The sequence below is a fragment of the Sus scrofa genome, chromosome 1 (genome assembly GCF_054392235.1).
Source record: "Sus scrofa isolate SSC_HxYL_T2T_F1_AM1 chromosome 1, Sscrofa_HxYL_maternal_Yorkshire_Landrace_v2.0, whole genome shotgun sequence".
Taxonomy (NCBI): domain Eukaryota; kingdom Metazoa; phylum Chordata; class Mammalia; order Artiodactyla; family Suidae; genus Sus; species Sus scrofa.
Window position 1 is genome coordinate 126,143,035 of NC_139383.1, and position 15,564 is coordinate 126,158,598.

Genomic DNA, 15,564 nt, shown 5'->3' on the forward strand with positions numbered 1-15,564 from the left:
AAGGTGAATGAATGGTAATGCTATCAGGTGAAATAGGGAAGCTTGCAGAAGTACAGATTGTGGGTTTGAAAATCAAGAGTTCTGTGTTGGATATGAAATTTGAAATACCTATTAAACATACAATTCATATCAAGTGGACTGCTTGCAGTTTTGCAAGTAGATATGTAGGATTGGACGAGGGGAGAAGTCAGGGTTGGACGTAAATTTGGGAATGCTTAGAACCGAAAAAGTATTCGGAGTCATGTAAATACATGGTAATGCCTTTGGGGGAGAATTTAAGTAGATAGTGGGTGAGGGATAATACTCAGAAGTCTGGCAGAGAGGTGGACCCAGGAAAAGAGACTATGAAAGAACAACCAATGGATTTGGGTGTCATAGAAGCCAAGGTTAGAATATGTTTCAGGAAGGAGGTAGTAATAATATTGTGGAATGCTGCTGAGAATTGAGGAAGATGAAAGTGGAGACTTGCCCATTGAATTTGGCAAGAAGGAGGTACATGGAAAATCTTGCAGAGGAGCTGTTTCTGTGGAGTACTGGGATGAAAGTTTGTTGGAGTGGTTTCAAAGAAAAAGTCAGGAGTGACCATCTATAACTCTAAATTGATTTTATTGTACAGGGTGTCAAAAATGAGATAGTAGCTTTAAGAAGATATAGGCTCAAGGAAGTTTTTTTTTTAATTTTTTTAATTTTCTCACTGTACAGCAAGGGGGTCAGGTTATCCTTACATGTATACATTACAATTACATTTTTTCCCCCACCCTTTCTTCTGTTGCAACATGAGTATCTAGACAAAGTTCTCAATGCTATTCAGCAGGATCTCCTTGTAAATCTATTCTAAGTTGTGTCTGATAAGCCCAAGCTCCCGATCCCTCCCACTCCCTCCCCCACCCAGGAAGTTTTTTTTTTTTAAGATGTAAAATATTTGAATATGCTTGTAGGCTAGTGGCAATGATCCAGATGAGAGATATACAATAATGTAGAAAAGAGAGCAGATAGTTGTTATTTAGCAGAGAATCAGGGGTTTTAGTATCAGATGGTTACTATCATTATTATTATTATTATTATTATTTTTGTTTTAGGGCCACACCTGCAGCACATGGAAGTTCTCAGGCTAGGGGATGAATCAGAGCTGCAGCTTCAAACTTACACCACAGCCACAGTGATAGCAGATTTGAGCCACATCTGCGACCTACTCCACAGCTTGCAGCCACACTGGGTTCTTAACCTACTGAGCAGGGCCAGGGATGGAACCTTCATCTTCATGGATACTTGTTGGGTTTAACCCACTGTGCCACAATGGGAGCTCATGGGATGGTTACATTTTGATAGGGAAGGGGATTTGTGAAAAGGCTGAATAATGAGAGGTCCTAGAAACCAAAGAGAATAAGTCATGCATGCCCAAAACAAAATTTAACATAAATTAAGTTTAGGACTTGGGAATGCCCCAGTTCCAACTCATATCTATATCTGAGTCTTTTTTATTAATATTAAAAAATGCTGATTAAATCAATGTTAAACACAGACATCCAATGCTACCCAAACTCATTTTTAAAATATTGGAGTATAGCTGATTTACAGTATTGTATTAGTTTCAGATGTTGATAGGCATCTTTTCTGCATGTCTTAAACTAAAGGGTTATATAGAGATGAGTATATTGAAAAGGTGCAAAGACGTACAATGAAAACCAGCCTGGATAATGAATTTACCAAGGGAGATTGTAGGAATTAACTACAGCAAGATAGAAGAAACAGTATAAACAAGAGAGGAAATATATCTGAAAAAAATCAAGTGACAGTTGTAATTGGCTTCTGAAGGAGAGAGAGACCTCAGCTCAAATTGAAAGACAGGAAGAGTAGAAGGTTAATTGGAAATAGTTATTTATAGGTTTGTATCTCTTCCACCCTCTAGTTTACAAAAGTACAGACTACATTATGCTTGTGTAGGCAAGAATTGTGTATAAAAAAAAAAGCACATTCTGGTGATTTTTCAGAACTATACTGACAGTACCACCTTTGAAGAAGTGTGTTGTGACCTTCTAGAGCAGGACTGAAAGGCCTGCAATTGACAGTTCGCCTGAGGGAAGAGAAAGAGCAGCACAATTAACAGGATGCTGGTTGTACATGTGCCACACCAGGTCAGGTCGCTAAAGCCGTTATTCTCCCCCATCCCAGTGCGTTCTTTGCACCCCATATGAACACAATATTTGTCTTTCATGACAAGGAGGTAGCTATTTTAGAGAGGCAGTAGAATGGGAGTACTAAGAATTTGGGCTTTGGGGTTAGTGTGGAAAGTAACAATGTCTTTTCTATCAAAGGAAATCTTGGTTACTCCATTTTGATTCGGGTTTCGGTTTTGGCTGAAATGCCCCTGTGACCCCCTTCCTCTTTACCTCTTTTCCCAGCAATAGTTCGTTTCAATTAGCCAACTAGGAAGAATGTGCGCCCTGACCTGACCAACGGGAAGGGGACAGGTACATCACCTGCCTTAGGGATAAATAGGGGAGGGTCCTTTGTTTAGCGTGCATGCTTTTTGGAGTACCTGTGCCCATCTGCAGAAGTAAAGAGCCTTGTGGAGATTTCTCCTTGTCCATGTGTCTCACTTTCTGACACTGACGACCTGAGCCAGAGTTATCTTAATTTCCAATATTAGGTACCCTGTGTTTGAATCTCAGCTTCTTACTCATTATTTAACCTTTTTTTTTTTTTTTGATTGAGTTGACAGATGAGTTTCAGTTTTCTCTTCTGTCAACTAGAAAAATAAGTACTCCTACCCCATGGGTTTGGTGGGAGGTTTACATCCAATAGTACACAGAATTACACTTTTTAAAGAAAATATTCCCCCATATATGGAAGAGAAAGTGAATAGCATTTCATCGCTTACAATGTCTAAGGTGTTTTAGGTACATTATAAATAAACTTATTATTCTTAGAACTCTTGGAGTTAGTCGGCTTTATATCTATTTTACAGATGAGGAAACTGAGGATTATTAAAGTTTAAAAACTTGCCTAAATCCATTCATTCACTGGGTTAAGCCCCTGATTCTATCTGATTGAAAATCTACTTCTTTTCCTTACATGATGCTTCCATTTACTCAACTAATTTTAGGTTGTGGTAAAAAATAAATAACCATGATTTTTAAAGCTAATACAATTTTGATTTGTATTTGTTTTGGAATACATTACCATAGGCATGTCCACTGCTCACTCCTCTATTTTAAAGTGTTTTTCTACATTGGCTACAAATTGAAAAAATCTGGGTGGATTAGCAGTATCATTGCTTGGGTCCAACCCAAAGATTAGAGATTCTAAATTAAATCTTCTGTGAGATTTAGGCATTGAGATTTGTAAACTCCCCAGGTTATTCTAATATGTAGTTAAGATTGAGAAACATTGTACTATAGGAAACTACATTCCCCACAGCATTTCTGTGCAGCAGTGGTTGTGTTTTGGGTCATATAGTCCTGCAATACTCACTCTTTCCCCCGAAATTGAGTGGTTAAATGCCCGTGACATGCCTTGGTATTAAAAAATAAGACAGGTTAATCAAGTGTCCTCTGTTTTTAAAGTTAATTGGGAAATACCAAGGAATGAATGTTGTAAGCTAATAGTTCCAAAACTTAATTGGACATTAGAATCACCTGGAAGCTTCTAACACTTGCAATGGTTTATCTTGACTCATATACATCAAATCAGAATGTCTAGGGTGGGAGCTAGCACTGGCCATTTTTAAACATCCCAGGTAACTACAAAATGAATCAAAATATGGGGACCATTGCAAGAAGCGATGGGAGCTTAAGCCTAACAGTCATGGTATAGAGCCACATTTCTCAAATTTAAATGCTGATTCTGATACAGCAGGTCTAGAGTTGGGCCCAAAGTTCTGCAGTTCTAACAACCTCCCAGGTGAAACTGATGATGCTGGGCCACAGACCACTTTGAGTAGCAGAAAGAGAGTCTCAGAAACCCTGGGGGGAAGGAAGCATGAACCAGAAGGAGGGAATGAAGAATATGAGATTAACAATAACAAAAGATAGAGAGTAGAATATGAGGTGGCTTGTCTATAGGAAGAGGAGAATAGAACAAGCTTTTCTTGAGTTAACCTTGAACAGCACTGCGATCAAGATCCCTGAGCTCCTGATACTGGGATTCCTAGAGGTTGTTTCAATATAGAAGAACCTTTAAGTTCCTGCTGTTCCTTAAAATCTATTTTGGAATTTCCGTGTTTCTTCACATGTGTGTTTTTATTACTGAACTTTCATTAACTGAAGCAAGATGCACCAGACATTGTGGATTACTCAACATGGTTCTCATTTTCCTCTTTCCAGTTTTGTTCACTTATTGCATTTAGTTGACTATTGCTGTATAATAAATTATCCTCTAAACTTAGTGGCTTAAAAGAATAAATACTTATAACCTTATATTCCCATGGCCAGCCTATTTGGGGAGTTCTGGCTCAGGATGTCTCAGGAGTTTGCAGTCAGGATAATAGCAAGGGCTGCAGACCTATGATGCCTCAACTGGACCTGGGGGATCTGCTTCCAAGAGGACTCGCTCACATGCTATTGGAGCCTCAGTTCTTTTTTTTTTTTTTTAACTTTCAAATATTTTTCCCTTATAGTTATGGTAATCACTGCATTTCAGTCTTATTTGAATGAATTTTAAACTACAAAAGTGAAACATTTTTCACATTTCTGTTCCCTTTTTTTCACATGGCTGTTCAGCAGGCACTAGTGGCTTATTGGTTTATTATGAACAAAAGTTTTTAGTAGTATTACATTTCGTGGCTATTTATGGCAATGGTAATTAATCTTTGAATACTTGAAGATGTGTCTAAATGCTTTGATCTGATTTTGAACAAATTCCAATATTACTGATTTTCTTGGAACCAATATGTTTATTGAGAGTTTTAGAAAAGTAGATACTAATGTCGTTTATACTAATTCACATATTCATCTATTGGGAATTGTGAGCCTCAGTTTTTGACCATGTGGGTTTCTCCTTAGAGTGTCCTTACAGCATGGCCATTTGTTTCCTTCAGAGTGAATGATTCTAGAGCTTGACCAAGGTGGAAGCTACAGTGAGTTTTATGACCCAGAAGTCATACACTGTCACTTCTATTTTATTCAGTTTGTTTGAAGTGAGGCACTACGTCCAGCCCAAAGTCAAAGAAGGGAAATTATAGAGTCCAGCTTTTGAAAGGAGTGTCACAGAGTTTGTGGACATATTTAAATAACCACAGATGATTACTCTTTCACAGAGCCACGCGTTTTAGGGAAAGCTGCTTACATTGTCAGCAGGTTCTCAAAACGGTTTTCAAAGGGCAGCAAAATCGCTTTGGGAATTAAGTATGCAAATACATGGGCCCTACCCTAGAAGAACTGGGTAAGAAGCCCAGGGGGTTAGGCCAGTGATCTGTGAGTTAACAGGCTCTCCAGGTGATTGTAACACACACTCAAGCTTGAGAACCATCACCCTCAGCTGGTCTTTATAATTCAATTACCGTTGTCAGCTTGTGCAATTAGGCATGAGTAGGTATATATTGAGGGCTTCTGGGATTTTTTTTTTTTTTTTTTTTCTTTCCTGGGAAGCAGTGGCTGCTGGTTGTACTTCGGTGCGTGGTGTTGAAGTGGCTGCAAACCAGTTTGCTGCCAGTCTGCAGAGGAAGGCATTTGTTGGAGCAGAAGCACAGAACTTTGGAGAAGTAGAGCTGAGACCTGGATATACTTGGCAGAAGCCTGCATTGCAAACTTGTGACTGGGTGAGATGATCAGTTCCACTATTATTTATGCCAGTTTGAAACAATGTTTTCTGTTAACTTAGTATTGCCATCCTGATTGACCCACTGTCTCTAACTTAAAGTGGTTGGTTCATTGACTTTTATCAGTCTTATCTGCACATTTGGGTGATATGAACAGTTTTGAAAAATACCACTCTTGGGCTCCCTTTTAGAAAGTCTAAGTAGTCCAGCCTGGATCCCTGGTCATGGAATTTTTAATAGGTGATTTTCAAATGCAGGCAGCATTAAGAGCCACTGGTAACGACAACAACTGAAAGTCTCTCTGTCCAAGTATTGAAAACCATCTTTCTTCTAACACTGCTGAACTATCCCAGAATAAGAACTTTGTGAACTAAGGGGTCAGTATCCTTATAAGAAGTAGAACAATGGTGGCTTTTTTTTCTTATACAGCTGATACTAAAATAACACTTGTCAGGTTAACATGACCATTTTTCTAAATTTACGAACTAATTTCTTCTGGTTAAGTAACTTGTCCTGAACTCTAATACTTCTAGTTTATTTTCTCAGTCCCCCAGGGTCTGGGTGGTTATAGGAACACATCTATGAGGAAGCATTTCATGTCAGTTCTTGAAGAAATCATTTTTATTGCTTTTATTTTACTTCCCATAAAAAGGCAGCTCCAGTAACACTCTAAAATCACTGAAACATTTTTTTCTGTGTAAATTTTGAATTTTTGTTTTCTTCCCCACTTACTTCCCACCATCACTTCTCATTTTGTAATTATTATTCTGTCCTGAAATAGTCTACCAAGAGATATATCATAATTTTCACCATAACATTGCTGGACATTACTGAGCACTGGTGGTGACCTCGGTGTTCATTGCTTGGGGAATGGAAAAAAAGTAGTGTGGATGTTTGCCACGTAAGACTTTGCTGCAGTTAGAAGTAATGGACTCAATGTACATTTAAGTCTGATTAAAATTTAAAAACGTAACTTTGGGAGTTCCCGTCATGGCTCAGTGGTTAACCAACCTGACTAGGATCCATGAAGACTCAGGTTTGATCCCTGACCTTTTTCAGTGGGTCAAGGATCCAGTGTTGCCGTGAGCTGTGGTGTAGGTTGCAGACCTGGCTCAGTTCCTGCATTGCTGTGGCTGTGATGTAGACTGGCAGTGTAGCTCTGATTCGACCCCTAGCCTGGGAACTTCCATATGTCATGGGTGCGGTGCAAAGACAAAAAAAAAAAAAAAAAAAAAAAGAACTTAATTTTGAAGAGAAAAACCTAAGTGGGGCTAGGTCCCACAGCCTAATGCAAGTTTTGGAAGTTAAAGATACATTGATCTCAAAATAATACAAATACATTGTATTTAAGAGTTATGTATAGTTTTTTACGTCTCCATGGACGTACAGGTGCATTCAAATAATATCTACATATTTTAGTGTTAAACACAGTAAGCTTCCTGAAAGGGAGGGGAAAGGAGGAAAACTAGTGATGAAGAGGGAGAATAAAAATAGGAATCTCTCTAGGGGGTAATGATGAGAATATCTCTTGGACAGAGGAGTATGATTACCCAAGCTTTGTATCCGAGTTTCCTCTCCAACCTTGTAAAAGTCTCTAAAATCTTGAAACAGGCTGGGGATTTGAAAACCCGTAATTGAGTTTGAGAACTGCAAATTAAATAGGAATAAACAAGACAAAGTTTAAGTGTAAGTGCTTTGTTTAAACAAGTCTCAGGGTGACCGTTTATGCAGGTTATGTGCTGGACATCGGGCCAAGCCTGGGGGAAGGAGGAGCTAAAGTGTAGCAGTGCTCCATGTGCTGTAGGGAAACTTTTTCTAAGTCACCGGAAAACACCATAGCGACAGTGGAGCCCCCGTTGTGACTTTTATTTGGGGAGTTTAGTGTTGGTTCCAAAAAAGTAGAAGCTGTTTCCTTTATACAGGGTGCCAGTGCTTAACAAATTACTGGGTCACCTGGTTAGTCCTGAATCAACATTTGCTGAAAGAACGAATTGTTAGTGATTGGCTTACTTTTGGGTGCAGGCTGAAGTTTCTGGAAATCTCATTTCTTTAAGTGGAGTATCAATCTTGGTGAGTCAGGTTCAAGACTTTCCTCAAATATACACATTCAAATTAAACATAGTTTTGGTATTCTAGAAAAATGCTTTAAGCAAAACTATTTTGGTATGGTAGGCAGTATGCTCTAGTGGTCAAGGCTCTGGTCCCTGGACATAGGCAGGGGTGATCTGAAAGCCTTAGCCCTGGAACACTGTCCCCACTGGCATCAACAGCATCCAGGAACTGGCTAGAGTAGTGTTGCTTAGAGTTTTACCCCAGTGTACGGAATCAGAAACTCTGGAATGTGTGCTCCTACAACCTGATTTAATAAGATTGCCAGGTGATTCTGATACAGCCTAATATTTGAGACTCTTACCTTGAAACTATTAATCTTGGTACATTTCATTCCCTCTACCTTTTCTCTCTTTTGTGACCCATTTCCTTAGAGACCCAGAATAATCGCTGTGTTCTCACTCTATTTTTCCATTTACAGATAATGGGGAAACAAAAGTCCCCTATTGGTGTACCATATTGAAGTTAGTTTTGAATTTAATGGGGCCGTTCAATTTATGTCCCAGAGTAGCTCATTTATGACCTCAAGACTAAAAGACATATTAGAAATAGGTGAAATAAAGTTAATTGCCCTTTCATTGTAATCAATAGTTCTCTCTACTCTCTTATTCTTGTGTTGTTGCTCATTGCGTGGTTTTTGAAAGATGCAAAAAAAAAAACAAAAAAAAAAACAAAAAAAAAAAAAACAAAGAGTTACATAGGAAGAGAGAGCCAGTATTAAAGTCCTGAAAATTCTGATGGGAGGGAAGAAATAAATCCAGTACTTGGAAATAATAGTAGACAGTAATGGTAATTCAGTAGTAAAATACATGCCAGAGAAGGCTTTTGAGAACTAGTCTTGTTATAGAGTCATGGTGTTGAATGAATTTTTGAGTTAAGGAACATTGTTTCATCTTAGTGTGCTTTGACAAATGAAAGCAATGGCTGCCATTTAACGATTCACATAAGAGTTGCCTTTTACTGCCACAGACCTAGAAACTTCTCTGAATTGAAAACTTAGGGGTGATAACACCAGTTAGTGACAAGTATTACACTTGTGTTATGGCTCACGTAAAGCTTCTTCATTTTCTTGTATATTCTCTTTGCTGCTCCTTCCTTCTACTCCCTTAGGTAAACATTCTGGTGTATTTTAGGTATATTCTTTTTTTGGAGTGAAATTTATATTTGGTATTCATTTAAAAATTACACAGAAAATTAAGTATACAAAAGTAGAGAGAAAATCATAATAGACTAAATGTACTCCTTGCCCATTTCAATAATAATTAACTCATACCCCCATTATTTTATCTATAATCTCTCCCCATTTATTCACTCCTCCCCACCCTGCCTAGATTATTGTGAAGCAAATTCCAGACTTCATTTTTTACTTGTGTTTTAAACTTAGATAAATGGTATTTTTAGAGGTTTTTTTTGTATATTCCTTGACACTGTTTATAGGTAGCCTATGTTGGTGGTTCTGGTACCTCTTAATACTTTGTGCAGTTTATCTATGATCATGTGATCACATTAGTATGTTTTCCCTGGGGTAGAACCAAGGAGGTAGCTGGATTTATCTCTATCTGATCACAAATAGAACTGCAATCAATACCTTTATACATGCACCTAATGGACATGTGTGAGAAATTATGATAAATCCTCATGTGTGGAATTTTAGGTCAAGTGTATATAATTACTTCACTTAAGTGCTGCCAGATTGGTGCAGACCTTCTTGAGTTCAGTCTGCATGCTGGCAGGAACACTTAGCATTCTTTAACAATTTTTTCCCAGTTTACTAGGCATAAAATTATAATTAAATATTGTTTTAATTTGCATTTTTATGATGGCTAATAGGTAAGACCATCCTTTAATATGCTTATTAGCTTTTTTGGATTTTTCCTCCTATAAATTGTTGATATCCTTTGCCCATTTCCCATTGGACTTTTTATCATAGTGATTTACAGGAGTTGTTTCATTTTAAAATAGACTTTGGATATATTTGTACATTGAGAGTGCCTTCTTCAAATTGTCACCTCTTCAACTCTTTTCATGGTGTCCTCGTATAGAAGTTCTTAATTTTGGTACAAATTCAGCAGATTTTCCCTTGTAGTTTGAATTTGTTTTTCCAAGAAATTCTCCCCTGCCTTTATTTGAGGATATCTTTCTATATTTTCTTTTGTTGACTTAGTTTATCTTTCTTGTGTAGGTCTTTATTCCATTTGGAGTCTACTTTTTTGAGTTAAGTAGGAATCCATTTTAATTTTTCTCAATGCCTGAACCAGTTTTGCCAGCTTCATCTAAATTATCCTTTGACTACATTTGTGGTATCATTTTTTAATTACATACCAAGTTCCCATATGTAAATGAATCTATCTCAGTTCTTTACACTATCCTATTAGATTATTTCCGGTTGTGTGCTAGTACTAGCCTAGTTTTGATTGCTGTTTACAGTATAGCTTCATGTCTATTATGATAACATCATAACATTTTCTTAATGTTTCCTTTTCAAGGTTGTTTGTACTTTGATTTTCATACACATTTTAAAATAAATGAGTTCCTTGCATCCAGCTTGAGTTTGGATTATGGCTCCATTAAATTCGATTAATCTGGGGGATGAAATAGTATCTCATACTGAATCTTCTCACCTGGGATTATGGAAATACCCATCTGTTTGTCACCTTCTATTTTTTTTTTCCATAGAGGGATTAATTTCTTTGAGATAAAACATGGGTACTCTGTTTTTGTTGCTATTAGAACTTATTTTTACATTTCCTGGACAATCATCTCTGATATAAAAGAGAAATGCTATTGGGTTTTTGTTTTTATTTTTTTGAGTAGACAGATTTTTGAATCTAATCTTTCTAAATATTTTAATCATGTACCTTCATTATTTCTCCACCTCCTCCTCAATATTTTATGCAGATTTTTTTGTACTCCTAGTCGGACTTGGGAAATTATTCTTTATTCTGGTGTTTTTCTGTTGAATTCATGAATGGATTCTGAATTTTAGTGAAAATAATCTTGGCACTGTTAAGAATTTTTTTCTATTATTAGTCCATTGTTGGCACTTCTGTCTTCCACATGCTTTCTTTTCAAACTTGATCCTAAATTCCAACTTTTAAGTCTTTAGCTTTTGCCATACTACTTATGCCAAATACTTTGCTTTTAAAAATTTGACCTATTGTCACAAAGCTTTTTTTTAAAAATTATTGTTATGGTAAATACTCCTAACATGAGAACTACCCTCTTAAAATTTCACATATGCAATATAGTGTTAACTGTAGGCATGATACTGTACAGCAGATCACTAGCACTTACTCATCTTGAAAAACTGCAACTTAAGACCTGTTAAAACAGCAACTCATCGTTTTCCCTGCTCCCCAACCCCTGGAAACCACTATTCTATTTTATTTATGTGAATTTGACTATTTTAGATAAGTTTTAAGTAGAATAATACAATATTTTTTTTTATTTTACTTAATGGTGTTCAAGTTCATTGATACTGTTAAATACAGCAGGATTTCCCTTTGAGGCTGAGTGATGTACTATTGTGTATATATACTACATTAAAAAAAAAACTACTCACTTGTTAATAGACTTTAGATGGTTTCTATATATTGGTTATTGTGAATAGTACTTAACAAATGTAGGAATGCCACAATATCTTAGAGATCTTGACTTCAATTCTTTTGAATATATACCCAAAAGTGGGATGAGTAGATCCATTTTTATCTTTTTGAGGAACCATCATACTGTTTTCCTTAGTGGCTTCCCCGTTTTGTATTCCCACCACCTATGTGTGAAGTTTCCAGTTTCTTCACATTTCCTACCCCATCCCCCAAGTTTTTGGGTAATAGCCATGCTAACAGGTCTGAGGTGATAACTCATTATGGTTTTGATTTGCATTTCCCTGATAAGCATCTATTCATTTATCTTTTCACCATTAAGAAAAAGGTCTATTGAAGTCCTTTGCCCATTTTTTTAAAGTCAAATTGCTTGGGTTTTATTTAGGCTTTTTTTGTTGTTGTTCTGTTTGTTTTTTGCTAATGAGCAGGAGTTCTTCATATTTTGGATATTAACCCCTTTTTAGATAGAAGGTTTGGAAATACTTTTTCCCCATTCATAGGTGACCTTTCACTGTTGGTTTTCTTTGTTGAGTAGAAGGTTTTAGTCCTGGAGTCCCACTAACCTATCAATTCTAATAATTCTGTTTCATATGGTATATATTGGTGTCTTAAAAGTTTGTTTTGAAAGTTCCTGTTGTGGCTTAGTGTTAACAAACCCGACTAGTATCCCTGAAAATGTGGGTTTGATCCCTGGTCTTGCTCAGTGGGTTAAAGATCTGGTGTTGCTGTGAGGCTAGGGGTCCGATTCGACCCCTAGCCTTGGAATTTTCATATGTTGTTGGTGCAGCCCTGAAAGTACAAAAAACAAAAAAAAAGTTTATTTTGCTATCCTCCTCAGAGTTAGTTGCTTTTCACTTGTGATCTCATGCTTTCTTATGGCTATTAGCTATGATGTTTAATGATGTATATTGAAATAGGACCAAAGGCTAGTTCATAATCTGCATCCTTCCCTGTGAATTCAGAGGCTAGAAAAGGGGAGAGGTGGGCGAGAGTCAGGGCAGAGAGCTCCAAACACTGCAAAACCACTTTTGGCTACTACCAGCCCTCCAGGTCAGGCTTTTGCCTTTAAACTCCAGGGATAATGAAATTAGGATATGAGGGGATTGGGATATTTCAGATAGCTTGGGGTTTTAGAGAATGGGTAAGTAATGAATGAATGCTCAAGGATGGTTGACTTATGTCCTCTGCTCATTAAATCCTCCCCTCAGGAGGTCTTGTGTTGCTTTGGTTTTATTCTGTCCATGCTGGCCCCAGTGACCTAGTGACTTTTTAAGATGGAGAGGCTGGCAATTCTTCTTCAGTGCAATCTTGGGAGAGAAATGACTTGAATTTAATTTCAACTTAGCTTTTCACTGACACCCTAACCCAAGACACTCATCCTGAGAGAATTTGACCTTCCTAGTAAACGGCCATGGGGGAGAAAGAAATAGTAAATTCGTGATAGTCCAAGGTTCACAATCTTTTTTTTTTTTTTCTTTGTCTTTTTAGGGCTGCACCTGTAACATAATGGAAGTCCCAGGCTAGGGGTCAAATTGGAACTGCAGCTGCCAGCCTACATCACAGCCACAGCAATGCCAAATCCAAGCCACATCAGTGACATATACACCACAGCTGACGACAATGCTGGATCCCTAACCCAGCATGAGGCCAGGGATTGAACTCATATCCTCATGGATACTAATTGGGTTCATTACCACTGAGGCACAATAGGAACTCCCCAGGATAAGGATCTTTTACATGAGGCCAATAGTGAAAAAAACTCAGTGTGGCTTTGAGTTCTATTTAAAGAGGAAAGTATATTTGTTCCCTCAGGAAATTGTATTTCTATCAGTAAATTGTATTTCTATCACTTAGGCATTGTATATGGCCTTTTTTGGCCAGAAAATCAGGAACAATATATTCAGCAAATGGCAGAATTTAACTGATTCTAAACAGACTTTTGGGTGACATGAGATATGGTGGAATTGAGTTAAAGAGAGGAATTTGCGGATGAGGAAGAGAATTGGGAGGAAAGCCAGATCTTGAGAGACAGGCAGGAGTTAGGCCAGGGAAACTGCTGACTAGAGGGATCACTGTGTAGGAACAGAGGCCACTGTTGAGGAAATCACATGTAGTCTAAAGAAAGAGAATATGACTTGGTGAGAAATGATACTGAAGAATGAAGTTGGGACCACATCAGGATGGACCTTATATAAACGTACTAAGGACTGGAGCTTTGTCTTAAAGACAATGAAGAATATTGCAGTATTGATAAAAAGTGAAATATAAGAGACAAGAGGAGTTTATTTGATTAATATATATGGATAATGTACCTAAGTGGTTTAGACTTAAAAATGATAGTTATTTTTATTTTCTCATAGGTGGATTTTTATTTTTTTTTTGGTTAGTAGGTATTTTCCAAATCTTATAAGGGGGCATACATAAATATTATTCATTGTTTATATGAACTGCATGGTTCAGAATTGGGGATTCCTTTTTTATTTGATCTGGAAACCCCATGAGTAGGATGCATTAAATAAACAGAATCGGGTGAACATGACCCAGGCAGTAAGAGAACACCTTGATCAGGAAGATAAAGGATGCTGGTTTGATGCTTGTCGGTTGTTTTAGACCACAACAGAGAGAGGGGTTGGAGTTTGGGAATGAATTTGTGCAAAGGACAGTAATCAATTACCTGTGGACAGGGGCTTGAATTGTGGCTGAACTTGGGGCTGTGGGTAGGTGGAAGCCTGTGGATAAGTGCTCTCCTGCGTCTTGCACTGAATGTATGGCTTGAGATGAGTTCTGTGAGCATCGCACAGGATGGAGCAACCAGTTACCTGGTGGCAGCAAGTGCTATAGATCCTCATCCTGGTTCTCCTTCCTTCTCTGTTTTCACTTTTTGTTTTTTGGCCTTAGAGTGCCTAATAAAGTACTCTTAATAAGGAAAAATGGCACAAGGCAAAAAATCTCCAACAAAATAGGGAACAAAGTAATATGGTAGAAGTAAATCAAAATAATTTATCTCTAGTTTCAGTAGATAGTAAAATCACCAAATAGATACTTAGACGAGGTTAAAACAAATCTCTGTTCTATTCAGGAAGGATGAAATGGGCCAGATGTATACTAAACTAAAAGCTATGGTAGCTACATCTCAGACAAAAAGCAGTTTAAGGGATATAGACGATGCCTACAAATTTAAACTTGAGAACCTAGTTGCCCTAAATACTTAAAAGAAGATAAAACCAAGAAGATTGAGAACCACCATAGTCTAACTGGGATTGTAGCAAAACGGACAGCCTTAATTGCTTTGAGTCCCGTTTCTTATGTATTAGGACCATCAAGGATGTGTGAAACAACCTGGAGTTGCAGGTTGAGGGGGTATTTATCCACAGTCAGCTGTTGACAAATGGTCAAGTAGAATGAACATTGAAAACAAATAGAATAAATAAAAAATCTGCAGTGACCTATTTACTCTAAGACTGAATGCAAAGTGACAGTGTAGCCCCAGGGAACTCCTGAATCTCTTCCGTGCCCCTGGCAGCCACAGACATTTTGGTGTGGTAATGAGCTGCCTTCATTCATACTTCTTTTGCTATTGCCGTTAATATGCTCAGAAAGGGGCTTCCCTTAGAGGTAGTAACTCTCAAAATTCCAGCCATAATTAAGTCACAAGTCCACTAAATTCTAATTTATAAATTTAAAAGGGAATTTAAAAAATTATCTTCTTTTGTTTAATCACTGGACCAAGAGTGATAGGGTAGGGTGGTTTCAGTCAGTCTATCAAGGAAAACAAAGAACCCACATCAGATCATTTAACAGAAACAATTTAATATAGGAAATTGGTTACTTGGTGACAAAAGAACTAAAGGAGCACCTAGGGGCTCTCATAGAAACTCAGGGCCATCCTGGATTGGAAGGAAGCAGGAAGGTGGTGCTGCTTCCAGAGCCAGGAAGCTGGTGGTATCTAGAATTGTGGAGAGGGCTGCCTTAAGAGGGCTAGGACTGCAGAGGAAAGGCTATTCGTGGCATCTGGGGCCATGCATTAGGGAGAATCACTGCTAGAGGCATTGCCTGAATTAGAAGAAGAGGCAGAAAAACACCTTAGTCTCTCAT

At 37.7% G+C, this 15,564-nt stretch overlaps 1 long non-coding RNA gene across 1 annotated transcript in view; it reads left to right on the plus strand.

Moving 5' to 3' along the window:
• Window positions 1-5,599: 5,599 nt before the first annotated feature.
• LOC146406356 (uncharacterized) overlaps window positions 5,600-15,564 on the plus strand; it is a 410,255-nt gene continuing 400,290 nt past the window's right edge. The window contains exon 1 of the long non-coding RNA XR_014811152.1: window positions 5,600-5,758. This is a non-coding gene — a long non-coding RNA (uncharacterized LOC146406356). The remainder of the gene's footprint in view (window positions 5,759-15,564) is intronic.